This window comes from Miniopterus natalensis, chromosome 5, assembly GCF_054644295.1.
Source record: "Miniopterus natalensis isolate mMinNat1 chromosome 5, mMinNat1.hap1, whole genome shotgun sequence".
NCBI lineage: Eukaryota > Metazoa > Chordata > Mammalia > Chiroptera > Miniopteridae > Miniopterus > Miniopterus natalensis.
In genome coordinates this window covers 18,183,204-18,210,020 of record NC_142085.1, presented here as the reverse complement: position 1 = coordinate 18,210,020, position 26,817 = coordinate 18,183,204, and the positions used below count along the sequence as shown (strand labels likewise).

Here is a 26,817-nt window from a genome sequence, read left to right as displayed (position 1 = left end):
ATGTTGCTTGTGAGCTATTTAAATGGTTTCATTTTGATAAGCATATTCAAATCATTAAGGAAAATGTAACTTATTAGTACTAAAATACACATTTTTAAATTTTCTCTTATGCAATTTTTTTTAATTGGGAAGCTCAGGATTCTGGTAGACCCAGAGAAAATGGAAGTGAGCAAGACAGAAATGGCCCCTGGCCTTATGGTGCTTCCAGTATATTTGACACTCAGAGAAAGTAGGTTATTAAAAATGATAGTGGGAGGCAAGTTAGTGGTTAATGGTGCAGGCTCTGGAGAAAGACTGCTACTGATTAACTCTGTGGCTTTGGTCAAATTCCTGGAGAGCAGCCTCAGGTATCTGTGTTGTGACAAGCAAACCAAAGGATTCTCTTGTGCAGACCAACTGTGGGCACGAGTTTGAGAAACTCTGCTCTTGAGAGCCTGCCTTGTGAACCTGTGCCTATAAAATAAGCAAATGCCATAAGCTGGAAATATGTGGACGGCTGGAATTAGCCAGCACACATCTGTTAAAATATCAAGCTCATTTCCTACTACCATTCCCAACTGGGAGCTGCCTAGAGTATTTGAGTACTCCTCCCCACCCCCTTCATTCCCACCCACTCCAAGCCTCAGCTCCCTGACCTTCCCCAGGAAGCTCCCAACCAGCGGCAACCGAGGAGCCTAGCACAGCATGGGCTTCTGCTATAGGGAAGGGGCTGAGGTCTGTTCTAGAGCTGGACTGACATAAATAGTTTTAACATTGTCCTTGAAAATGACTGATGATAGGGAAAAGATGACAGCTTCTAGTTGAAACACACACATACACACACACACATACACACACACCCCAACCACACCACACATATGCATACCCCTGTGCCCACAGACCTCCCAAGGCATCCACAGTTGCTAACTGCTTGACTAAGAGTCCTTCGATGTAATTAATACCCAGCTTCTTTACTGAAGGGGAGAAAGAACAGATGACAAAGGCTGTCAACCCACTGGCTATAATGAATGAACTTCTCTGGTCTATTATTTTATAAGAAGCTACAGCCTTTTGGCAGTAGAAGTAATTCTTCAACGCTCTATTGGAACCAGCAGAATCCGTCTCAAAATACAGCTCTGTAGGGAGAGCAAGCCTTCTTAGTTCTTTATGTTTATTGGGTGCCTGGGGATGTCTACTGATTTTTTTTTTTGTATCTTCTAGCACGATGAAGTCATTTTTCCTATGTTCATCTCTCTGTGTCCTCATATACAAAGATCCTTTTAACGGTTAAGCGTTGATGTATTACAAAGGTTCTGTGTCCGGGTCTGCCAGTTCTTTGCTTGAAGAGATTAAAAGTATCCCTAATATTTTTCTGTTCTCTTTTTAAAAATTTATTTTCAGTGGATGGTACTTAAGGGATTCTGTGCCTTTAAATGCTCTTTGGAATAGTATTAGCTCTGACTTCTCCAATTTAGAGTGATTAATCGCCTCACCTGTACTGCCAAGTCTTGGTTATTACAGTACTACCCAGAGCTCATCTTGCCAAGGGTCTCATCTCCCCTGGAATTGTCCTTGATCTTTCAAAGCTTTGTGCAGGTTAAGGAGCATTTTACAAAATAAAGCATGGGCTCGACTTCTAGTTCTACCATTAATCAGCTATGTAAACTTGACCAAGACTCTTAATCACTCTGTTGCAATTTCTTCATCAATGATGATGATAACAATCACTAATATCTGCTGAGGTCTTATCTGCCAGGCATATTTTCATCTCTTTACTTGGACTATCTCATAACCAATCATTTTCTGAGCAGTTACTGTTCACCAGCTGCATTTTACACACTATCTCATTGAATTCTCACAAGTCTGTGAGGAGCTCTTCTTGTTATTCCCATTTTGCAGAAGAGAAGACTAAGAATTACAAAAGCCAAGTTCCTTGAGCAAGGCTGTCCTTCAGTAAGTGAACCAAGTACAGAGTGATAACCAAGCAAGCTATTGTCAGAATTACATATATACTATACTGCCCTGATCCAGATGGCCTTAAAGGACAAGTGGAATTTAGATAAGTGGAGATGAGTGTGAAGAGTAGTTTGACCAAAGGCCTGGAGGCAGGGAAGTCTAGACCAGTGGTTCTCAACAGGGGATAATTACCCACTCCCAAGGGGACACTCGATGTTTTATTGTCATGATTAGGGGTGCTACTTACATTTAGCAGATAGAAGCCATGGCTGACACTAAATATTCTACATGCATAAGACCTCTGAGAAACCTCTGGCTCTAGAGCAAGACTACTCTGTTTATGCGTCTCCAAAGAAGGAGACAACCAGGAACTCTTCTGGTCTTGCCTGGTTGTTAAAGTCCCCATATCTGTCCATTAGGAAATGTAGAATTCGGACTATTAGGAGGTGGGCTACAGTGAGGGTCAACAGATCTCTGTGCCAGCAAGCAAGATTTTGGCTTTTATTAACCTAGTTTAATGCAAAGGTTGATTGAATGGAAAGATCTTCTAACTATGTGAGTTCTCACATTTGCCAAGAGAACTTAGCACCTATTCAAAGGGGAAAAAAACTCCTGGCTGCACATTAGAATCATCTGGGAAGGTTTTTAAAATACTAATGCTCAGGTTTCATCCCACAAGATTCTGGTTAACCGGATCTGGTATGGCCTAGTATTTCCAATGCATAGCCAAGGTTGAGAATCACTTGCTATATTGGATCAAGGTGGGCTGTTGATGAAAAGAACTGGGATGAAACAGCAGCGTTAGAGATGAGTTTACCCCCAAAAACTATGCATCCAGTACATGGGACTTTAAAATACTTGCAACAGCCTTCCAGAAATGAGTGACCTGAATCTAATCATGAAGAGATAGCTAACAAACCCAAACTGAGGGACATTCTACAGAACATCTGGCTTGTATACTTCAGAAATGTGAATATCAAAAACTGAGGAATGTTCCAGACAAAAGAGACTAAAGAAACATAATAACTGAATTCAACACATGATGCGAATTTTTGTTGTTGTTATTAAGGACGCTAATGGAACAACTGACAAAACTGAAAGTGGTTTATAGATTATTGTGTCGATGTTAATTTCCTGATTTTGATAGCTGCACAGTGGTTATTTAGAGAATGTCCTTGCTTTTATTAGATATACACAAAGCTTTTAAAAGTAAAAGCATATCTTCTCTGCAACTTTTTTCAAATGATTCAGAAGTTGTGTGTGGGGATATGTGTGGGGGGTAGTTAAAGAATAAAGAAAAGGTGATAAGATGTTAACATTTGGGGAATCTGCGTAAAGGATAGTCTTTGTATTCTTCTAGTCACTCAACTTTTCTGTCAATCTTGAAATTATGCCAAAATACAAAGTTAAAATACCACAAATTAAAAAGATTCCTGTTTCTGGAGTCCTTTGGGACTAAGATTCATGTCCATTTTTCATGAACGGCTTAGGAGACATCTTTTGTGCAAAGAAAAAGGAAGTGGGTGGAAATGCATAAAAGGTAATCTGAAGGTTATGAGATAATTTTTTACAATCAGAAATTCCATTGCGACTTCTGAGTTAAGAGATCTGCTTAAGTGGGTCTGCTGATGGAGCTAAGTCATCTCTTCAGAAAGCCTCTTCCTTTGAACATCTGATGTTCAATCAAGTTCATATAAGTCAGCACTCTGTTGACTTAGTCACCTAAGTGCTGAAGCCACTTTTAGCACTTTGTCTTAGAGAACTCAGTTCTCTTTTTAAATTCTTTATGGAAGGATGGGGGAGTGGCTACATAGGAAGAGAAAAACAGATTAGTCAATTAAATATAACCCTCCAGAAGACTTCCCTTCCCCATACACACAACAACCTGCCTGTCTTCGTCTGTCTGGGCTGCTATAATAAAAATATCACAGACTGGGGGGCTTAAACAAACATTTATTTCTCCCAGTTCTGGGGTCTGAGAAGTCCAAGATCAAGGCACCAACAGATTTGGTGTCTGGTGAGAGCATCCTGGTTCATAAATAGCCATCTTCGTGCTGTGTCCTCACAGGGCAGAAGCACTGGGAGAACTTTCTGGGGTCTCTTTTATAAGGGCACTAATCCCATTCATGAGAGCTTCACCCTCATGACCTAATCAACTCCAAAAGCCCCACCCCTAAACACCATCACATTAGGGGTTAGGATTTTGACATATAAATTTTGGAGGGACACAAACACTGCCCCATCTAGGCCTCTCCCTGGCATAAATTTTTAAAACTAGGTGGGGGGAAAAAGGTACAGGGACTGTTCCTTCTTTATAGATAAAAAAAATAGGAAACAAAATGAAAAGCTACTTTCCAGAAAGTGAAAAAGTGAGCATTTCTGGACACAAAGGTCATTGTCTCCTTTGGAGAAAATCATTTTTTAACTGTTCTTTGTGATCCATGGGTTGGTTAACCACATATCTCAGTTTGCTCAGTATGGTCCCTTTGGGTACTAGTCCTCCTAGGATAATTACCAACATCTCCTTTCATACTCAAAAATGTTTCAGTTTCAATATTAAATTCTACAGTCCTCTATCTGCAGAAAAAGCCATTTCCATCTCCTATGGGGGAATAATTCACACCAAAGGTGGTATATTACTCAGGTCATTTTGCTTCATAATAGAAAAATTAACCAGTAAATAACCATGTGGAAATCTGAGCCCATTTGGGATAGAACAGAAACAGATATAAAAATAGAAAACAAATACATTCTCCAAATGAAACAGTGGACGGCTTGAGAGCAGAAAGTCAGTTGAACCTGTCAGTTTTATTTACCTTTCTTTTTTCATTAACCACCATTCTAAATTATTGTTTTATAGAACAAAGCTGTTCCCTCTTTTCCCTTCCAGACAAAACCTTACATTGTCATCCTGCAGTTCTTTCCCATTTCCACAAAAGGGTCCAACAGTATCTGCTCAAGAACTTAATGACACTCACACTGAATTTCAGGGGAAGTCAACCCAGATGTCTGTTGGAGGCTGCCACTCTCTGCCTCTTTGGCTTTCAACCAGCTTCTGTCCCTGGCTAGATGACAAAGTGATGCACACACTAACTCTGGGAAGCAAAGGCCCCATCAAGATGAAATAAATCGTAGCTGATGCACAGCCAAAGGGATGATTTAATGCAGTCCAGAGAGTTTTCAACGCAATTTCCACTCCCGTGCTTGAGCTTTGAAAAAGTGTAACTGCAGTTCGAATGATTTATGAGAGTGTGGATCGGCTTCTTTCAAACACAAACAGGCTTTCGTGTTTAAAGTGCTCCCCAAAGCAGCATTTTGGGGGAAAGACTGTGTGTAACTCATGAGATCTGAGGGAGGGACAGTTTGACTGTGACAAGATTAGGATGTAAACACATTCGTTGTTTTAGCTGAGCTAGATTAATGTTTCTCATGGATGGAGGAACACTTAAATCCTAGGGCACAGAGCCCCTAGCTGTGGCCACACCTCATGTGCTCCTGGACACACTTGCTACTTCAAGTTGCTTGGCTCTCATCAGAGATTATATTGTGGCAAAATATGCCTTTCCATGGACACCACTGACGTTCATGAGTGAAGGCAGATGTTACAAGCTCTGGTCTGACCTTGAGGTAAGGCTTATGGTATATTAAGATATCCAGTAGAATTCTACACATCAAACCCTACTCCATATGTTTTTTTCTCTTGAACACTTTTTATTGAAGAAAAGAAATCAGCTCACTGAAATGGCAATGAACTCATAGTGGATATTTCCCCACTGTTGTTACATTTGTGGAACATCTTCCATAATTTAGGAAAGTTCCTAATTTGTTTTTATTATTTTTAATGTATCATTTGCATGGAGAGAGCACGAGAAACTACCAGGCTCCAAGAGCGAATGGTGGGGAAGGGCTTGTGTCTCAACAGCTGTGTAGCGAAGTGAGTGTCTTGTTCTGTGGTCATCCTGTAAGCTCTTTACCATCACTGGCCTCTGGTAGTTTTTCTTTCTCAAGAATTACAAAGTAGGTGGTGCTTATACACCAAGCTAACAAAAAAGCATTCATGACTTCTTGTGTCAAGCTGGTAAAAAAACGCACAACAGTGATTATGACTTAGATGAAGTCTGTTTTTGGGTGAAGATGGTGGAGCCAAGGCCAATCTTGGCAAACTCATCAACTGTTTTGCATTGTGAATGCATTCTCATCATGAGCTCAAGAGGGACACAGGTATAGGCTTCATGGGCCATGGACTCAGGGATCAGAGGCAATAATGTCCTATATTTTTGGTAGTCAAAATAGTACCTACCATGAAACCCTAGAATGCTGATTGTGAAAACATAATCTTAGCCACTTCTGGCTTTTCTTGTAGTTGCTACAGGGTTTTCTCAGTCAGTCTAGACCACCTCCAAACCAATGTTGAATTAAAAACCCTATGCATTGTCAAAGTGGTGAGATGGTCGTTGGGAGTGAGGGTGGCCTTGTTTAAGTTTTGCCGATCAAACATCCACTGCTGTGTCCTCAAGCTGCCAGCTCCCAGTTCATTTGCATCCATCTGTCCTGGCGTGAAATGCCCATGGTTCCATCTGCTCCCTTTAAAAGTCAATGAGGTTACTCTCTATTCTTTTTGTCCTGACAACAAAGTAGGTCTTTGGGTTTCCTGCCCTCCCTGCCTACATCTGCACTTCTCTTGGAAGAACCCAAAAAAGTATTTGAAGCTCCTCCGCGATTCTAGAGCTATGGAGAATCCACTGGGCTGTCTTGGGACCTCTCTGCCTGCACATGCCACACAACCATGCCCAGTCTACTGTCCCTGTACAAACTCGGCTGTGGGCAGGGGCGTGGGTCCTGTGGCCTTGACACTTTCCTGGACACCTCTTGCCCACAGATCTCTACACTCACTTAGGAGGTCTCAGAATTCTACTCACCCCTTGAAGGTTTTTACCAAGATTGAAGTGGCATGTAGGTCCCCGACTCAGACACATACCAGCATTTAACTGTATAGCTCTCCTCTCCAACTCTCTCTAATCTAGAGAAACTCTGTCTTCTTTGACGGGAACTGACTCTGCAAATATTCTTGTAAACATTTTATATTAGCAGGTGCACCTCAGCTTTTGAACTCAAAGGCTGAGAATCTGACCCCTTTGTTTTCTGATATCACAGTTAAGGGAGCAGATGACCCACATTTAGCTACCAAATAGAGTAATGGAATTCAAAGAAAGAAACCATAAGTTAGAAAATCCCTCCACAAATACAACCAACATTCCAAAAACAAGTTTAGTGAATGCTTTGCCTGTTTATCAACATTTGCAGGTTGAACACCTTGCCTGAACTAAGCTCTACGTTAATCTTTAAATCACAAACAAGAAGGCAGCTAAAATGCTGCTGGAAAGATGATAAAACAATCACAGTCCACGTTTGCTTGCTGCCAGAGCCCAGGCTGTGTCCCATTCAGCCAAAACTCTCATCACCCTCTTTATCAACGTCTTACGCCTCCAGCCTTTCACGGAGCTGACTACAGGCCAGCTTTGCCCTAAGAACCGAATGCAGTGGGCAGGCTTGTTCACAAAAGAAACACACAAATCATGATTTCCCCCCACATTCTTTCAACTCTCTAAAGAGGAACTAATCGTGATTAGCACAACAGCCACAATCCACTTAGAGAAAATGCCCATGCCATAGATGGACACAGCCATTCAGCTCGTCTGTCTCGATTAACGTCTTTTCTGCACTATATAAGGACAAAATGCCTTAGTGTTTGTGAGATATTTGTGATTCCATTTATGGTCGTATATGTATAAGATCCATGCATTTTTAAACTACTGCACAAGTAGGTTTTTTAAAATGTAATCAAAGAAATATGGTAATAACTTTCAGTTATTCTAACTAAAATGAAGACATTAGCTTCAGCAAAGGAAAATTACTTAAGCTCCTTAAGTCTTATTTTCTTTATCGGAGAAGTGACAATAGTAATAATGCTTCCCCTGCATACCTGGGAGGCTTGGGAACATTAACAATATAATCTATATAAAAAGGATATGAAATATGTAAAAGTGATGTATAAACCCTGAAGCACAAAATCCTTCTGTGAATGTCATCGTCATCATCATTACTAGTAAGTAGCACATCAGACATGTTTTCATGGATGAAAAAGCAAGAGCAGAGAGAGTCTGAATCCTATGCCTTCATCTTTAGTGAAAGAAGAAACACATTTTTGTAAAGTCTATGGGCCCAGTTGCTCCAGTGGCCAAAAGGACAGCTGAATATTGGTACCATTGGGAAGGGCACTGGAAAAAACAGTGTAAGCCTGTGGTGCCCACGTCCAATATTCGGAACACCAAGTCCTGAAATAATAACAACACAGCTCTGGGTGCCATTCCTTGAGCAAAACAGTCACAGAGGCATAAAGCTGGGCAGGTAAACTACACTAGAACATTTTAAAACATTAGGTACCCTTAAACTCAAACAAAAGAATGTTACAATGAAAGATGTTACCCAGGGGGACCTACTTAAGGTGAATAGAGTCCATATTCATAGTATCTTAGGACAGCAAAGCCAGGAAATCTCAATTTGAAACTTATAAAAGACAAACTCAGAACAAAAAATAATCTATACTCTTACAGAAGAATCTACAGAATCTGGAATAAGCTTATGGAGCTAATTTTTTCTAGGAGCGATGCAGGCTAAAAATATTATTTTAATTCAAAAAGTGTTTTTTATCTTTAATAACATTTATGTTTTTGCTAATAATGGAAACATTACCTATTTATAGAAAAATATACCAAAAATCCTAAGGGATATTAAGTTTTATGACAAATATATTTTAACATCTTGATACACCTTTTTCCAATTGTTTTCTGTGAAATTTATTATATAATACATTTTATATATATATAATTTGTGAAGCATAATAAAATAAACCCTTATAAACCTAGCACCTTACTTAGGAATAGGTCAATGTTCCTTATCTCAAGGGGCTAATACTGTAGTTTCTTCATAGAGGTAAGAATATAAATTGGTGCAGCCACTGTGTGGAGACTCCTTAAAAAATAGAACTACCATATGATCCAGCAATTCCAGTTCTCAGCATATATCTGAAGGAAATGAAATCACTGCCTCAAAGAGAGAGCTGCACGCCCATGTTCGCCACAGCATTGTTTACAATAGCTAAGACATGGAAACAACTTAAGTGTCCATCGTATGAATGGATAAAGATGTGGTATTTATATACGATGGGAATATAAATCAGCCATAAGAAATGAAAGAATCCTGCCACTTGTGACAAAATGAACGGACACTGTGGCCATTATTTTAAGTGAAACAAAGAACAAATTGGTGCTTGCCAGGGGTGGGTGTGGGGTATGGAATAGGAAGACGTTCTCAAAGAGCACAGACTTCCACTAATCTGATGAATAAATTCTAGGGAGATAATGACAGCGTGGTGACTATGCTTAACAATACTGTATTGTATATTTGAAATTTGTAAGAGGGCAGGTCTTAAAAACTCTCACCACACACACAAAAATAGTAACAATGTGAGGTGACGGATGTGTTCAGTAACTCTCTTGTGGTCATCAATTTGCAATATATACGTGTACCAAATCGCTATATTGGACATCGTAAACTTATATAATTATATATGTTAATTCTCTCTCAGGCTGAAAGAAAAACAGAAGACCCTTATTTTAAAAATATATAGTCAAAGGAGAATATGACCGCTTCACCAGGCTGGCGGTGAGCGACAGGCGGAAGGTGAGGGGCCTCAGAAAGGCCTGCCTGCCTTAACTTCATTTTGAAGTCAGTGATCGTTAAGATGTTAACATTTTGCTGTGTCCCCCTTATTAGTGGTATCAGCTATTTCGGATGACAGTGGACAGCACTTTGTAAGCATGTGAGACAGTTATGCTGTATTGAAAAGGGCACAAGACAGACACTGGTGTTGAAACGCCAGCTGCACTGTCACCAGCTGAGTGTCACCCTTAGTTTTGTCTATAAAAAGAGATGACCCTGTTGCAGTTTCCAGGAGATGAAGCTTCTACCTGAGAGGTGTGTCAGCCTGACGTTGGCCGCTCTGGCTGTGTTGACACTCGCCAGTTTCTTAGGCGTGAGGATAGAGCAAAGCCTGAAAGAAGGTGGCGTTCAAGAGTCTCAGTGTGTGAATCCGCCGCTTCCCGGGACAATCAGGACGATTATCCTTTATCCCCACAGCCACTTCCTCCGGGAGCAAAAGGGAGGCAGAACAGAAGAAACCAGCGTTTGCCTCCCGTGTGTCATGTGCTGCCGGAATGTCCTATCAGCTGATTTTTACACTCACCCTTACCCTTGTCCTTATGGAGATGCAGGAAGGGAAGAGTAACCAGATCAAGTACTGTCCCTAGTTCTTGTAGTGTATTTGTTTTCTATGGCAGGGTAGCAGTGATGGTAAATTTTATGTGTCACCTTGACTGGGTCATGATGCCCAGATATTTAGTCAAAGATATTATGGGTATTTCTATAAAGGTGTTTTCTGAATGACAATATTGAAATGGGTAAACTTTGCATAAAGCAAATTAGAATGTAAGTGGGTCTTATCCAATCAATTGAAGAGCCAGTTCTTTAAAAGAAACTTCTCTCTCTCTCTGCATATATAAAGACACATATTATGTATATGCACACACACACACACTCACACACACACCCATTGGCTCTCTTTCTCTGGAGAATCCTGACAAATACAGTAGCACATTACCCCCTTAAACCTATCTCATAGTATGTAAGAGTCAGGAATCCAGGCATGAATTAACTGGGTTTTCTGGCTCAAGGACTCTCACAAGGCTGCAATTACAATGTTGGCTGCAGCCACAGTCTCCTCTGAAGTGTTTCTAAGCTCACTTAGTAGTTGTTGCCAGCACTCAGTTCCTCGCAGGTTATTAGACTGAGGCCTCAGTTTCTCTCTGCTTGTTAGTTGGAGGTCTCCCTCAGGTCCTTGTCATGTGGGGCTCTCCAGAGTGTAGCTCAAGAGGAGTAGCTCACTAAATTGGAGCAATCCGGTGAGAAGAGCCAGAGGGAACAAGATATGTCTCCATTTTTTGTAAACTAATTTCAGAAGTGACATCCCATGACTGTGGCCACGTTCTGGTCCTTAAAGCAACCCCTGCGTCTAGCCCACACTCAAGAGGAGGGGCTCACACAGGGCATGAATGCCAGGAGGTGAGGATCAGTGGAAGCCACATGAGAAGGGAGCCCGCCACACATACCCAGCTAGTCACTACCCGTCATTGGCGAGACAAGCTCCATCTGAGCGCAGAGCCCACCCTCTCCATGGTGCCCTCTGAGACCTTGGAGAGCCTGAGGCAGTTCCTCCACAGGACTCGGCCGAGGATCACTGGGTGATCGTGGTACAAAGCAGAGGGAGCCCATGGCCTTAAATAATCCTCCAGAGCACGGTGAGGCACATGCCGCTCAGCAACATCCAGGCATTCTTCTAGCTCCCAGGGTAAGTGTCTCTCCTCCAGAGCATCCGACATGCACACCTGAAACCTGCCTTTTCAACTTTGACTCCGTCTTGACTTTTCTGGGAATATGATTCTTCTTTATATATAGTGTCGTGATCAATGTGTTTATATTCATCCTCTGGGCACAAAGAGCAGTCCCGTTCCTGCAGATCCAGGCCTCTGAGCCCTGTGCTGCCCACTGTGAAATACCTTTCTTTCTTCTCCGAGTCTTCCTCCTCTGATGCACCCAGAACCCAGTTGTCCATGGGGTCAGTTTTTATTACTCTCACCCCAGCTGAAAGGAAGGGTGGAAAGCCAGCCCGAGCTGCTGAGGAATTCTGTTTCTCAGCAGTGCCACTGTTGAAAGTAACAGGGCTTTTTTTCCTGGACATGGCACAAGCTACCCTCGCTGGTGGGCCGCAGCTTCTCAGGGGGCAGGAGGGAATGAGGCAAGTTTGCTCACAGGAATCATGTGCCACCACAGGCCTGGGTACCCAAGGAGACAGCTTCTTCAGCTTTTCATAGCCCCCTCAGATCCCACACTCACACAGCCCGTCCCCCAAGGTGTCCCCATAGAGGCTGTGGGCCTGGGTCAGCCGTTCCTTGCGCTGTTTAAGATGCAGCCTCCACAGACACTGGTGTTGCCACCACAAACCAGGTAGATGCCTACATTGCAGCAGCGTTGTAGAAGTCAGTGAAACGACAGGGGGAAATTCCCGGTACAGCGCCTGACATTCATTGGAACGACATTTTAAGTTCCCTCCTTGGAATTGAGAATGAATGAATGAAAGATACTTTTTGTAAAAGTTGGCAGCTGATGTTATTTCTTTAAAGGGAGTTAGGAAGGCATTCCTCAGTTTATCTGGTTTATTCAATGCTCTGTGGACTTTCTGTTAGATGGAGCCACATGAAATTTCTAAGATTTGAAGGTTTCTAACCTCCATAAAATGCAATTCAACGTAGTTTAACCTAATACAACCGTGACAAGCCACCACTGGGGCACTTCTGGCTCAATGTAGCAGGCTTAGAGGGTATTTAACTTCTCTCTCCACCAAAATCTCCCTGAAATGACAGGAGCAAATGTAAGAAGAAGAAGCGATGCATGGCATTAGGTTAGGGGAAGCTCCCTGAGTGGATCAGAAGTCCCAGGAGACAGCAGGCGGGTGAGGTCCTCCAGGCAGGAGCGGCTGCTGCAGGGCTGGCTCCTGCTCTCAGACCCGGGGAGCGCCTGCTCACTGAGGGTCATGGGGCTAACCAGGTGAAAGAGCGGGGTTCCATAGGGCAGCCACGTGGGGGGAGAGACCTCCACAGCTCAGCCTCCCATCTGCTCCCAGGCTGATCCTGTGAGCAAACAATCATTTAAATGAAGCATATCAGTCCTGAGGGCTGTTGAGGCTGCAGGGAAATGCAGACCTGAGCCTGAGGGAACTTGAGGCCAAACAACTTTCAAAATGACTCCAAGGCAGCTCTGCCCACAGGAGGCTCTGCCCTGCCCTAGAGTCAAGTCACTCTAGTTGGTTAGTCCTGGGGTCCTGCACTCACCAGTCCCCCCATGTCCTGAAGCCTGTCAGGACACCCCACCCAGCATCTCTGAGTCCTTCAGGCCCTCTTGGCACAGCTTGAATTCTCCCGTCTTGAAGTATTGGCAGCTGAAGGCTCTCAGCTGAGACCCCTGTGAGAATGGACTTCAACTAAGGAGAGTGGGGAGTTGCCTCATCACTATGGCCAGCCCCCTTCTGAGGGTACAGAGCTCACCCAATGACTGTTCCAAGGGAAGCAAAGTCCTGAATTGGGGCCACCTCTGATGGGCCATGCCTCTTCCCATTGCTGCCATGAGATCTGTTGAGCCCTTTGTTGGGACCATCAGTCTAACGTGTGCATATTTGACAATGGAATGACTCCGCGTGTATATATGCTGTCACGTGGGGGGGGGACCACTCAAAGATGATTTCCCACATAACAGAAATTAGTTCTTCAAGGAGGAAGATACACAGAATGGTAGAAATAGCCCAGGATTGAGATGAAATCTTGTTATGTTCAAGAGGTCTAAAAGTTAATTGGTTGCAAGTGGACCAGCAATTCAGAGGTTCTGTGATGAATGACTTAAAGAAGACATTTGTTATGATAACACAGATTATATAACTAGGAACCTGAAGTGCAATTGTGTGGTGTTGCTAACGAAATAAAGGCGTGTGTCCCTTCCCTTCACAGGGTCAAGGTGTGCCAGCGGAGATTCTTGATATTAAATGTTGCTATAATGTCTTTGGGTTTCGTGTTTGTACATTCAAGTCCCAAGTTCTAGTGCAGTTTTACCTCTGACTAGTGATGAGATGTTGGGCGTGTCGGCTTATGGCTCTGTGCTTTATACCTTTCAACTTTCAGGTAAAGGGTTTGGAGAAAGTAACCACTGCTGTTCCTTCTAAAAATAGAGGTTAGCCCAGCCGGCGTGGCTCAGTGGTTTAGCATTGACCTAGGATCCAGGTGATCGGGGTTCAATTCTCAGTCAGGGCACATGACCGGGTTGTGGGCTCGATCCCCAGTGGGGGTGTGCAGGAAGCAGCCGATCAATGACTCTCTCATCATTGATGTTTCTCTCCTTCTCGCTCCCTCTCTGAAATCGATAAAGTTATATTTTTAAAAAATAAAAAATAAATAGAAATAGAGGTTAAAGTGATGCTGGGGGGAAAAATTGATCACTGGGAATTGGAGGAACAGTAATTAAAACTAAATGAGATGAAGAAGTCTGATGCTTACACTCCTGTTGCAATGCTAAATATGGTGTCATTCATACGTTTATGCTTCTTGGTCTCAAATGGACTGATTAAGTCACACACAGCAGGAATAAATTGTCCTGGGTGTGCACACAGGCAGATCAGGATTCACTTATCAATCAGCTGAGGCCAAAACCTGTGCCACTTGAAAATCTCTTCACTTTTTTATGGGAACCTCCAACACAGTGCCCCACCTACTCAATGAGTTCCCTCTTTATAATGGGAAAAGAACCCAGTAAAAACAAAAAACTTACAAAGGACAAAATAGTAATCAAAGTAAAAACAATGAGGTGATTGTAAGAATAAGACTTAATCAACAGGAGTAATTGCTAAGTGCAATTCTGTAAACGTATGACTGAATGCAAAGAATGGAAAAGCGCTAACACCAGAGGACAGCACTGTAATTCCCAGTAGCACAATTACACAAATCAGTTTACTCACTGAGACAGGAAGCTCTTAGTCTCAGATGGTCCAACCCACGTCTTCTAATCTGGTATTTCTCAATGGGACTCTCATCATCTGGGGCTTTTGTCGAAATGCAGATTCAGAATCAGTAGCTCTCAGGGCTTAGGACCTGAGATGAGGCCTGCTAGACAAGCCCCCCAAGGCTGCTGCTGGTGGTGGCCTGTGTTCCACAGGTTAGACTGTGAGGATGATGTATAGCCCTTAGAACAATGTCTGTACTTAGGAAGGTCTATAAGTGGTAGCAATGATTATTATGGTTAAGAGGGCCAACTCTCTGCATGTCTGGTGCAATAGGACCAAGAATTATACAGCAGCCAGTTTTTTTAGTTAAATACCTAACTAGAATCCTTTGATCAATTCACTGATTTATGGATTTTGGTAACCCCTAAAAATTGATTCTGTAACTCTCACTCTCTCATTAGATTACAAATAAGTAGCCCTTCATCGGAAGAAAGTCTATGGTATGTTTATGATTTGCTGCTAAGAGCTGCAGAGAAGGCTTGCATACATGTTCAGACAGGATCCGCCCATCGGGAGGGCTGTCACACCTTTCTAGTGGGCTGAGGACCACAGTCTCGGAACCAGGGATTCAGGGACGAGCCAATTGGTGAGCACGTGTCCAGTGTACCCAGGATACCCTGAGGCCCCACATAATCAACAACACTCCCCTCTTCAACAAAACATTGTACAGTGGTCCTGATTATAGTGATCACGAGTTACTGCCTTCGCTCAGCTTGCCTGCTTTCCCCCAAACTTGCTATCACACGAAGCAAAGAGAGCTCTGTAAAATCATCCCTCCTGGCTGGCAGTAGTTGAGGCCTAAGTCAGACTCTGTTCAACAATCCTGAACGTGTGTGTGTAACACACACACACACACGTGTGTGTGTATATTGTGGAAGAAACATGGTTTCATCACTATGATGCAATCTGCAGATGCTTCTAGTCTGAACCTCCTATGTGAAGCGCTCATCCCTTTGACAGATGAAGCTTCCTTTCCGGTTCCAACCACCTTTCCTAGGATTGTACAGAAATTCTTCCCACTGCTGCTGGTGCGTGAGGCACGCAGGAGCAAAACTGGTTGAAGATAAAAGATGTGTCCATCCCGTTGGGCGAGGTGCAATAAAAGGGGTGAAACTATGTCAACCCAACTTCTCCCTGCTACAGATGGGGGAGCCTGGAGGTTAAGACGGTAGCTCCAGGTGCCAGACTCTCTAGGATGAAATCTGCACTCTGTCACTGGCTGGCCGTGTCAGGCAAACTGTTGGATCTCTTTATCCCATCTCTTTATCTGCCTCAAAAGCATTCCACCCTTAGCCATTCTAAGTCATACCTGTAGTACCTACTTGCTATCTCGTAAATACCCAAGTGAAAATTTAACCACTGGACAAAATCGCAACCCCAAATTAAGTTGTGTTAGCCCCAGCTGTGGAGTGGCCCACAGGGGTGGTGCTGACTCTTTACGCCTTCCTTTGGGTATCGTGCATCCCAAATTTGTGACGGGTTGAAACAATCAGTTTAGTTTCAAATCTCAAGGAATTTAAACATAAGAGATTTAGTTTTATATCAGGTTTTCATCATTATCATGCATTCCTTTTATGTCATTACATAAAGGACAGAGAGAACAGAAACTAAGGAATTAAAAAAGGGTAACTGAGGGGAGGAACAGGACCTGTAGCGAAGGCCGCTAGGAGCAAAACAAACTGTGGACTTGCTTTCTAGATTTAAAGATTGAGTCACAAAACGTTGCTCATATCCGCATCTCAAAAGGATGCAAATGCGTTTCAATTTCATGGGAAAAATAAGTTAAGGACACCATGCTGCCTTTGAAAAGCTTACTTTGATCTTATGCCAAATGGGAAAATGTATTAAATTTTAAATTGCCTCTCTTCAGAAGGATGTGATAGGGAACGTATTTAGGATTTAGCCCTTTAATTTAACATTAAACGTACTAAAAATGTCCTCATCAATTATTGACAGCTTGATATTAAAACAGAGGCGTCCCTTCAGTCTTGAGAAGATAGAACAATGCTTGTTTTTAGAAGTACATTTCCTGTCTCTTCCAGCGACAACATTGCGAGGCATTCTGGACAGAAATCACTTCCTAAATTGGTGTTCGAGCTGGTGAGCCGTTTGTCCTATTTGCATCAGCAGGCCCTTGACCTGTCATTTGGAATTTAAATGAAATGTATTCAGTGGAGCATATTGCTAGGAAAATAAATGTCATAAGAAACACGTAAGACCCTTAAAATAACCTCATTTCTCATTTGTCTTACGTTTCCTGCAGTTCCCAAGTATTTCATAGCCGTGGGAGTGTCCATGCCTAGGAAAATGTGGCTTAGGACCAACTATCTTCCTCCTCAGTGCCCCCAAATACCTTTTTTAAGAAGTGACCTCAGAGTAACAGGAGTATATAAAGCCTTCAAAAAATTCTGCTGTCCTCCCTGGAACAAAAAGCTTCTTCCAAAAGCTCCCACCGCCACTCCTTTCCACACGTCAACATCTCATCCATCTTCATGTACCATCGCTTCCCTCAAATCTTTCTTGACACCCCGTGTACACACACACACTTTGGTGACCTATTATTCTAAAAAGAGATTCAGAGTGTTTTTAAAAAATTAAAGGAAATAGAGATTAAACCGAGGTGGAGGAGGGGAATGTAGAGAGAAGGGATTAGGAAAGACTCCTGGGAAGCAACGTGTTGAATTTGATTCTAGGCTTCCTATTATAGTGTAGAGAATCTTAACCTGTGTGTCCAGTACATGCGTGTTGGGTTTAATGAAGAGTAGAAAACATTTACGGAAGGCAGCGTGGGGAGGAGGGGGGCTGCCCCCCACTTCCCCTCGTGGGTTTCATCACCAGGCGAGCCCCTTCCACACGGGCCTTCTGCTCGGCTCACAGGCAGCACCAACGAAGGCGTGAGCCGGGAGCACAGGACAGAGCAAATGAGCCGCCCTTGCCCTTCACGTCCTTACAGCCTGGTCAACAGGGAGCAGTTACCCTCCGGACTAGGTAGCTGGCTCCGGGAGCACAGGGGGAGACGTCCAGATCTCGGTGGGATTCGGGGAGATTTCTCAGATGGGACTTGAGAGACAATTAGAAGTTATCCGACAGGGCTGTACTACGCAGCATGGAGACTTCCCTTAACAACGCTGGGTTGTGTATTTGAACATTGCTAAGAGAGTAGATCTTAAAATTCTCATCACAAGAAGGAATATTTATAGCTATGTGAGTTGCTGAATAGTAATTGACTATTGTAATCATTATTCAACATATACTTTTATGAAATCCTTATGTAAACACCTTAAGCTTATTCAATGTTATATGTCAGTTATATTTCAATAAAACTGGAAAAAATAAGAAATCAGAAAAAAAATAAGTTATCTGAAGGAAAAGGGTGTCACTGGCAGAAGAGAGAGCAAGTGAGAGAGCAAGTGAGAGAAGGCTTGGAGATGCAAAATAGCCTGCCTTCGAGAACCTGTAAATGGAAGCCTGACTGGAGCACAGAGAACAGGTGAGGGAAAAGGTGGAATATGAAAGTGGGTTGAGTGATGGCCATTTTATAAAGGGTCTTTAAGGCTAAGCCAACCTGTATTCTAAAGTCATGTGAAGCAACTGAAGGATTTTATAGAGAAGAAATATAATTAGAATTTTCTCTTTTAGCAAGATTTCTCTGGCAGCAGACTTTCAAGGTTGATTCGAGGGGGCCAGACTGATGCTAGGGAGACCCAGTGCAGTAATGGTGAGAGCTGTGGCGAGCCACGAGATTGGTGGTAGGCTGAAGGGCAGATAATGAAGGGCGGAGAGAAACAGAGCTTGTTGAGTGCTGGGATGTGTGGTGAGGGAGAGGGAAAAGAGCAGGATGGCTCTCAGCTTCCTCGCTTAAGCCACTGGGGAACTGGGGGCCATTCATCCAGGGAGAGGGGCAGCAGATTGAGAGGCCCCAGTGAAGAATTTGTCTTTTTTAAGACATTAAGTTGAAGGCCCCTATTGGATACCCCAAAGGAAATGTTCAGGAAACAGTTGACTATGGAGAATAGAGTTGGTGGAGATGGGTTTGTCTAAAAGGTAGCCGAGGTGTCTTGGGACAGGCAAAGGAGCCAGGTGGGTGGGGCTTGACAAATCTGTTCGGTATCTGAGCGTCAGAGATTTTTGCTAGTGGCTGGCACCTTTGTTGTTTGCTTCCTGTCTCTCTGAGCCCCAGCCCCTGCTGATGGTGCAGGGTTTTCACAGGGAAGAACTGAAGGCAAGTAACCAGTAAATTTCCACTTTAGAATTATTTAATTTATTTTGCTGATTTTGTAAAGGAAACTTTGAAAGCTCAACATCCAAGAAAGAAATCTTGATGGTTAATTGGGCTCTACATTTTAAGTAGATAATAACATTAATGAAATCATGTTAGTATAATTAGACTTAATTTATAGGAGGTATTACTCTGAGCATTCCTATAATTGCTCTTTACAATCTTTGAGGATTGGATGCAGGTACAAGTATAGATATAAATATAGATAGATGTAGGCATAGATAAAGATTTACTTGGATCTAGTTATAGGGAGATTTGTACAGCTAGCGCTAGCAGGCCAAATATAGTCATCTTCCAATCTGGGATTCATAACAGTCACATCTCATACTGCTCAGCAACTTTCCAAGTGATTTAAATATACTAATTCACTCAATGCTCAAGACACCCCTATGAGGTAGATACTTTATCCCCATTTTTACAGGTAAGGTAACTGAGGTGTCAAATAGGTAAGTTGCTCAGGGTTGAACAAACCCTGGGTCCAGGATTTGAACTACAGTGGCTCTAGAGTCTGGGCTAGTAACACAGCGTTATTCTGCCCCTCTTTATCTAGAGCTAATGAATTTGAATGAATTTAAATTAATTTGAAGTGCACTTCCTGTCTTAGGAGACTGGGTAAGCTGTAAGGGAGGCCGTGCCTTTCACCGGCTACACATGCACAGTTAGAGCATGTATCGAATCAGGGCTGCTGAGGGTCACAGGCACTCCCGCAGACGGACCAGCAGAGGAGAGGAGTTGATGGCCCAGAGAAGGATGACGCTGTCGTTAGCCTGCAGGAAATGCCATGAACCAAGGCAGCCACTGACGTAAACTGAAATGGGCAGCTGTAAAATGACTGCCAGGCCCTTCCTTTGTATTTATAACCATGCAGATATGTCCATGTGACAGAGATCTGTGTTCATCACTGCTCTCTTAGAGCTCCCAAGTTTGCCTGTCCACCCTCTCCCCACCCCCAGTACATGTGGGGTGCTCCTCCCCAGTAGGCCGTAGGTGTTCAAAGAACCAATGGAAAGCTTACAAGTATCGTAGGAGGCAGACAGGAAGCATGCAGGCAGCGTGCAGGTATCTTGCTTGGCACAGCCAGATTCTGTAGCCCCTGGGCACTTGGTAGGGTAAATGTGACCCACCAGAACAAGCCCTGGATTCAGGTGCTGGGAGGGTCTCTTTCATCCAAAGGGTGGGCACACTGCACAGAGTTAGACCTAACAAGGCTCCTAGGCACGCAGACGGTGCCAGCCATGGTTTCCTCTCTTGGTCCACTCATCTGGCACCTGCTGCCCCTTACTGAACACCTGCAGGACAGGTTTCAAGCATCCCCCTAACGTGTTGCTCTTCCTCAGTTCCGCCTCTTGGGTATTTACAAAATGGGTTCACGTGGGGCAGGGGCATAGCCATCTGTAATAGGATGTGTGGGCTGCAACTTTGCAGATGCAGATTTCTGGGCTCTCAATCTGATGATTCAAACACTTAGGGAAATGAGTCTCAGTGGTAAGAGTGAGGTAAACACTCTACTTATTTTAGCTGTTCTGAAAACCTAGACCCCAGACTACTTGGTGATGGCACTGTAGACTCAGTCTCTTAGTCACGTTTCCTGAAAGTGAATGAAATATCAGCTTCAGGGCCCTCGTTTGCATGGGCCTCTACCCAAACCCTGGCATGGCCCTGGCATATGCTCACATGCTCATCTATTATATAATTTGCAGAAGTTATTCCTTATGTTTTTCTTTGGTTCTCATTTTTAAAAAAATCTCACTTCGTGCCTAATGTTGTATGATTTGCTTAAAGAGGGTGTCCCCAGTTGTCAAAGCTTCAGGTTCCACAACACTTAGATGCCCCCCTGTTTAAAGATCACTCCAGTTCATAGCGCTTGTACATTCTTTTAGTTCTGGAGTTTTTTGGTTTTTGGTTTTCTAGTTCTAAATGCATAGGTGATGGCTCAGTGGAATCAGAGAAATGCAGACTTCCTTAAGTAAAGAAGTAAAAATGTACCTTCGTATAGCAATGTCATCCAGCCACAGCGAACTTTAGGGCCACCACTGGAATGAGAGAATAGATTCAAATACAGACCATGGAAAGCATTCTGTTGAGAGAAACAAGTGGTGAAGCCATAAGGTTTGGGGACAAAGCGGGGCTTTTTGCGTTTGGAGTCAAGTTTTAGATCTCTGTCTCTCACAAGGACTCCAGGGAGAAGGGATAAAGGTCTTTGTGCCTTTGCCAGCGAAGTAGCTTTTCTCAGAGCAGTTATGTGACATGGAGTCTGCCCACTTCTTTTATCAGCAAATAAGGGTTGAGAGCCTCCTTTGCCTGATGAGTTTTTAATTTAGGTAATATCAGACCACAAATGGAACAAAGCACAATTTAAGATAAGTCTGTCTGGCCTAAGAAATGCGGACAGGTTAAAATCCAGACGTAACCCCCCCACATGCAGGCCTGGTTGCTCCTTTCACACACACAGCTGCGCTGTGGAAGACTTATGACAGCATTCCCTTAGACAGTGGCTCTCCTGGGCTGACCATAAAATCCAGGAGATCCTGACACTTGGATTTGCACATGACCTGCCGGTGGTATCCACTGAGAGGTGATAAACCTAAATGAATTGTTGCATCCCTGGGCACTTTCTGGGAGGTGTTATCTGTCAGACGAGAGAAGCTGCATTTCTTATTGTGCTTTTGACAGAAGCTGAATTTCTTATTAAGATAATTTATACCCAAAGAGGACCGTAAGAGAAACTTGAAAAGTGCATGGGCCCACAGCACTGGTAGGAAGGAAGGTGAAGACCTCGCTGGACTCCGGCTGCCTTCAGTGCCAAGCGTGTTCCTCAGATCCACAAGGAGAGCCCAAGTTCTCGTTCTTGGTTTTCAGACTTCTCACTCGTTTGCGTATCATCAATGATATTTCTGTCATATAACCCACTTGAGTTTACTAGCTCTGGCTTTGCTAACTAGTTGGTGGTGTGACTGTGTAAAGGTCATTAACTTCTCTGGCTTTTGGTTAGTTCGTAGCTACTCAAGGATCATCATGATTCCAAGGCTCCCTCAAAGGGCCTGTTCAGGAAGTGGGGGTTCAGTGAGGTGATACACTAGATGATATTGTTTCTCTGCTGCCTGCCTGGCCTAGAGTTACATTGAAGGTAATGTTTTAATATTCTGCCATTCTATAAAACGCTTTGGGGTTTCGTATCAACCCATCAAGGAGAATACATTGAGCACTCTTCTTTCGTGCTTCCCTCTCCCCCCACACACGTGTACACACACCTGGCTTACACACCCCACCCTAGGATGACCTAATTTTCTACTTACTGCTCTCCTAGAGAAAAAATCGGCCTAATCGTGCTGGTTGACTCTTCAAACTGGATCACTCCCAGATTCAATTGCTCACTAACGCCGCCTGTATTAATTTCCTAGGGCTGCTGGAACTGAGCGGCTTAAAGTAGCAGAAATGTATTGTCTCACTGCTCTGGAGGCTGGAAGACCAAAATCAAGGTGTCAGCAGGGCCATGCGGCCTCTGAAACCTCTAGCGGCTCATTCCTGTCTCTTCTTAGCTTCTGGCAGTTGCAGTCCGCTGGCAGCTTCTGGCATTTCATGGCTGGTAGATGCATCACTCCAGTCCCCCATCTTCATGTGAAATTCTCCTTATGTCTCTGTCTCCACATGGTGTCTTCTTAGAAGGACACAGTTGTATTGGATTAGGGGCCCTCCCACCCCCCTCCAGCATGACCTCATCTTAACTAATAACAAGTTCAAAAATCCTATTTATAAATAAAGTCATATTCTGAGGTCCTGGGGGTTTCAGCATATCTTGGGGAGGGAAAATAATTCAACCTGTAACATAGTCTTCAGATTCCTCCACTGGGACTCTCCTTGCTTCTGACCCTGGCAACTGTTCTAACATCTCTCTCAAGTTCCTCAAGCCTGTCTCCCTTCACCTCCTCTGCTCTGAACAGAGGGCCTCACCTTCCACTTCCCTGAGACTAAAAAAAAAAACACACCCATCTTGTTCTGCTTGTTTCATTTTCAAACCCATCACCCTTACCTAGTCACCTGTCACACGGAAGAAATGCCCACAGCTCTTTCTGAAGCCCCTTCTTCTTGTCTCTGCCATCTACTCCCCTCCCCTCTTTCCTGTCTCTTCTCTCTCCTTCATCAGTGGTTTCATTTCTTCAACCAATAAATGTCTCCCTGCACTACTAAGAATCTTCTCGTGACCCTGACTTCCCACATAGTTATCCTCACAGTTCCCTTTTGGCCGTTGCCAAACTCTCTGCACCGTTTACCTTGCCACGTTCACTCCACGGTCTATAGCAATCTGTGTTTCACCTCCACAGCCGTTTAAATAGCTTTGAGTGGCATCACCCATGGGCTCTCATTTGCCGAAACCATCCTCATTCTATTTGCCTTCCCTCAGCTTCCCCTTGGTTCATCACACTTCTTAGAATGACCTCTCTTCTCCCCTAAGACTCTCACTAGCCCTCCTGTCTACCCCCCAAGCCAACCAAATGCATACAGTCTCTGAGATTCTATTGCACAGCAGCTCTCAGAGGGTGGTCTGCAGACTCCTGGGAATCCCCAGCACCACTTCCCTTGAGGTGAAAACTGTCTTCATAATACTAGTAATACATTTCCCTTTTCAACTGTGTTGACATTCACACCCACGGTGCAAAAGCAAGAAGCAAGGGTCTTTACCCTGTGAGTCAATGCAGTGGCATCAAGCTGTACTGGTATTACCTGTATCCTTCACAGCCACACACTCACTGTTAAAAAAAAACAAAAAAAACAGGAAAAGTAAGAAGCAAAATACCAGTTTTACATAAGAATGTCCTTGATGAAACAGTAGAAATTAATTTTATTAACTCTTTACCCTGGAACCTTTTTAGTAATCTGAATAACAACTGGGGAGTATACACAAAGCACTCTGCAGCAAACAAAACACAGTGCTTGGCTGGAGGAGACAATCTAAGCTATCAGAAGCTGAACTGGGCACTTATTTTTCTCATGGAACAGCATTTTGACTTGAAAAAACAACTATCAGGCAAACTACAGTTCTGCAGACTTCAATATTTGGCAGCCATTTTCTCAAAAATGAATGAGCATGCTACTTCCAGAAAAATAACTAACAGTGTTTGTTTACAATTATTGATTATTACTATCATTGTAAAGTGGGGGCCCCAGGTGGTCCAGTGAAAAACCTGGCCTCTGAGTTCTGGGTGGCGCAACAGAGTTGGTGAAAGGGCTCTGTTGACTTGTGAACCTAAGCCCCAGACAAGGGATGTCAAAGAGGCCTCTGTCATTTGCCAACTCCAGCTTGATGGTAGTAGCTGCCTGGAGGCTTCTTTTGAGAGCAGTGGAGAAAAAAAGTGCGCTCATTAGTGACATCTGCCAAGGTGTCCCAACAGAGACAGCACATAGGCCATTGATTTCCAACCCTCCCCAGAGCGCAGAGCCCAGGACTCCTTGATTCCTTTCTCCTAATCCAGGCCCTTGAGGACAAACAGCTCAACAACTGAGATGTGAGGCATTAAGAAGAAATATAGAATAAAAAGCAGTGAGTTGGACTCAAAGGAAAAGAGCCCCTGCGCCCCCCCCCCCATCTTATCTCAATGTTCATACTGGGGCCTTGGGGTAGGTATAGGGAGGTAGAACTCCCAAACTGGAAATGGAAAAATAGAGCCTCAGAGACGACCCAAGGAGTTTGTTTTAAAATGATCATTCTCTATAGCAATAAGAGCTGTTAATCTCTTAATTCCTCCCATTCCTAAAAATTCCCCAAATTAATCAAGCCACTAGCCATGATTTGACCAATGGAGAATACTGTCATTGTTAAGGACCAGAAAGCATTGTACTCACCAGAATTTCTGTTCAGGAAAGCACAGGATTATTGGGAAAAAATTCCTTAATGAGCCCCCTTGGAGTGGTGGTTCAGACCCCAAGCCTGGGAGTTGGCTGATCCCAAGGCCTGAGAAATGAGAAAAATACTGCCAAGGAACAGACAAGGAGATAGTGTTGTTTCGCTCTTGATAAGGAAAGGGGACTAAGAACAGAGCCCGGAAAGAGCAGAAAGAACCCCTCAAATTCTGTGCATGTCATGAAACAAACAAACAAAAAGCTAGCCTTGAGTGTATGCTTTGGGGTTTGGGACTGGATAGATATGGGACAAAAGAGAGAGTGTGCAGACACAGGAGTCAAAAATGGGGGGGAGGGCTATAGGATTCCCTGGGGAATCTCAGAAATGGGCAACAACGTTTGGAAGGATCACAGGCCGGAGACTTGAGGGCCTGAGACAAGTTCATCTGGAAGCCCAAGAAGCCCTTCTTTGACAAGTGAGTTTCTTTTCCTGAGCAACCTCAGAAGTCAGTGATTTTACCACCCCACATCACATCATGTTATTGACCCTCTTAGGTGTGGTCACACATGATCCTTGGGTCAGTTTATTGCTCTCATTAAAGCAACTGTCTCTTCCGCTCAGCCTGGCAGTGTAATTTTTTCTGTAGTTGAAAGCATGTCTGTATTCAGGGTCACGAAGACTTTGGCCGGTCGGGATTCTGCCACTAACTGGCCACGTGACCAGGGGCAGGTCCTGATCTCTTCAGACCTCGGGGTCCTGTTTGGTAAAATGATAGAGATGAGGAGGGAAATGTTGAGTGAATTATCCTTTAGGTCCCTTTCAAATAAAAATTAAACTAATCTTGCACCATTAATCTTTTGTGCATCTTCATTCCCACTTGTACTCACTCATAACAAAATGCCTTTTACTGTAGAAATAAAAGAATCAGGTGTTTTGTTTTGTTTTAAATAGAAGTTATTTCCTCAGTGGCAATTTCTCCATTAAGAACACTCAGTAATTCAACATGCACTGTTTTTGTTACTTATAATAAGGATTTTTTAAAGCTAAGAGGAACCAGATGGATGGTGTTAATATATAAATATTTTTAGTTCTCTGTGTCTTTTCCAAATCATATGGGCATTCTCTTATTTGTGTCTATGTCTGCCTCTCACATTAGATTGTTAGATCATTGTGAGTCAAAACAAAATGATGCTTATCTCTGTATCCTCCTAGAGACCACACATTGTACAAAGTGAGCGTTTAATAGGGATCTGTTCAACTGAATTGAAAATTGCACTGAATCAACGCTTTTAAATGATTACTTTGTATTGTGATAGGCTTGGTTATACCGTGGGAATAAAATGTTCCCAAAATCTCAGTGATTTAATGCAATAAAGGAAAGGACCCTTCCCCCCCCCTTGTCAAGGCAAAGTCATCTATAGGATGGGGTGAAAGCAAGGAGGGAGATATTTGTGTTCCACACAGCCTCTCAGGGACCCAGGCTGAGGAGAATCTGCTTTTGACTTCTGGAACACATGCTGTCTTCAGGGAATGAGACTGAAAATTTTCTCAAGAGCTTTTTCCTGCCTTCTACATACATTTCATTGACCAGAACTAATCACATGGTACTGTCTGACTAGAAGGGTGTGTGGAGTGTGGGCTCTCATATCTTTAGGCAAGAAAAGTGCCATTAATATTGATAATCCCTAACAATGTCTGCCATGTGCTTTATTGACTTGTGCTAATATTTTGGAGATAATGGACTTTTTTGAGAATCTTAAGATAGCTATGCTCTCTCTCCCAAGGAAGAAACATAGGTACACAGAAACTTATTAAATATTTTGCATAATTTTTAGGTTTTTCACTTGCTTTAAACCCCATTCACTTATTCTACGGATTCCTGGAGCCAAGTTATGGATCCTTTGACTGAATCCATAAGCGTGCTTCGCACCTGGTAATACACCAACAGATTAAAAAAAAATACAAAACCCGTGTTCAGTTTTAATTTTATGTTGGGAACAGTTGTTCATTTACTTAATTATTTGTTTTTGTCAGATCAAGCAT

The 26,817-nt window shown here is 43.3% G+C and overlaps 1 protein-coding gene across 2 annotated transcripts in view; it reads left to right on the top strand.

The window, feature by feature from the left end:
• The window catches only part of RCAN2 (regulator of calcineurin 2), a 230,542-nt gene that overhangs the window by 180,177 nt on the left and 23,548 nt on the right, over nt 1–26,817 (top strand). The gene's annotated exons all lie outside the window — the stretch shown is intronic.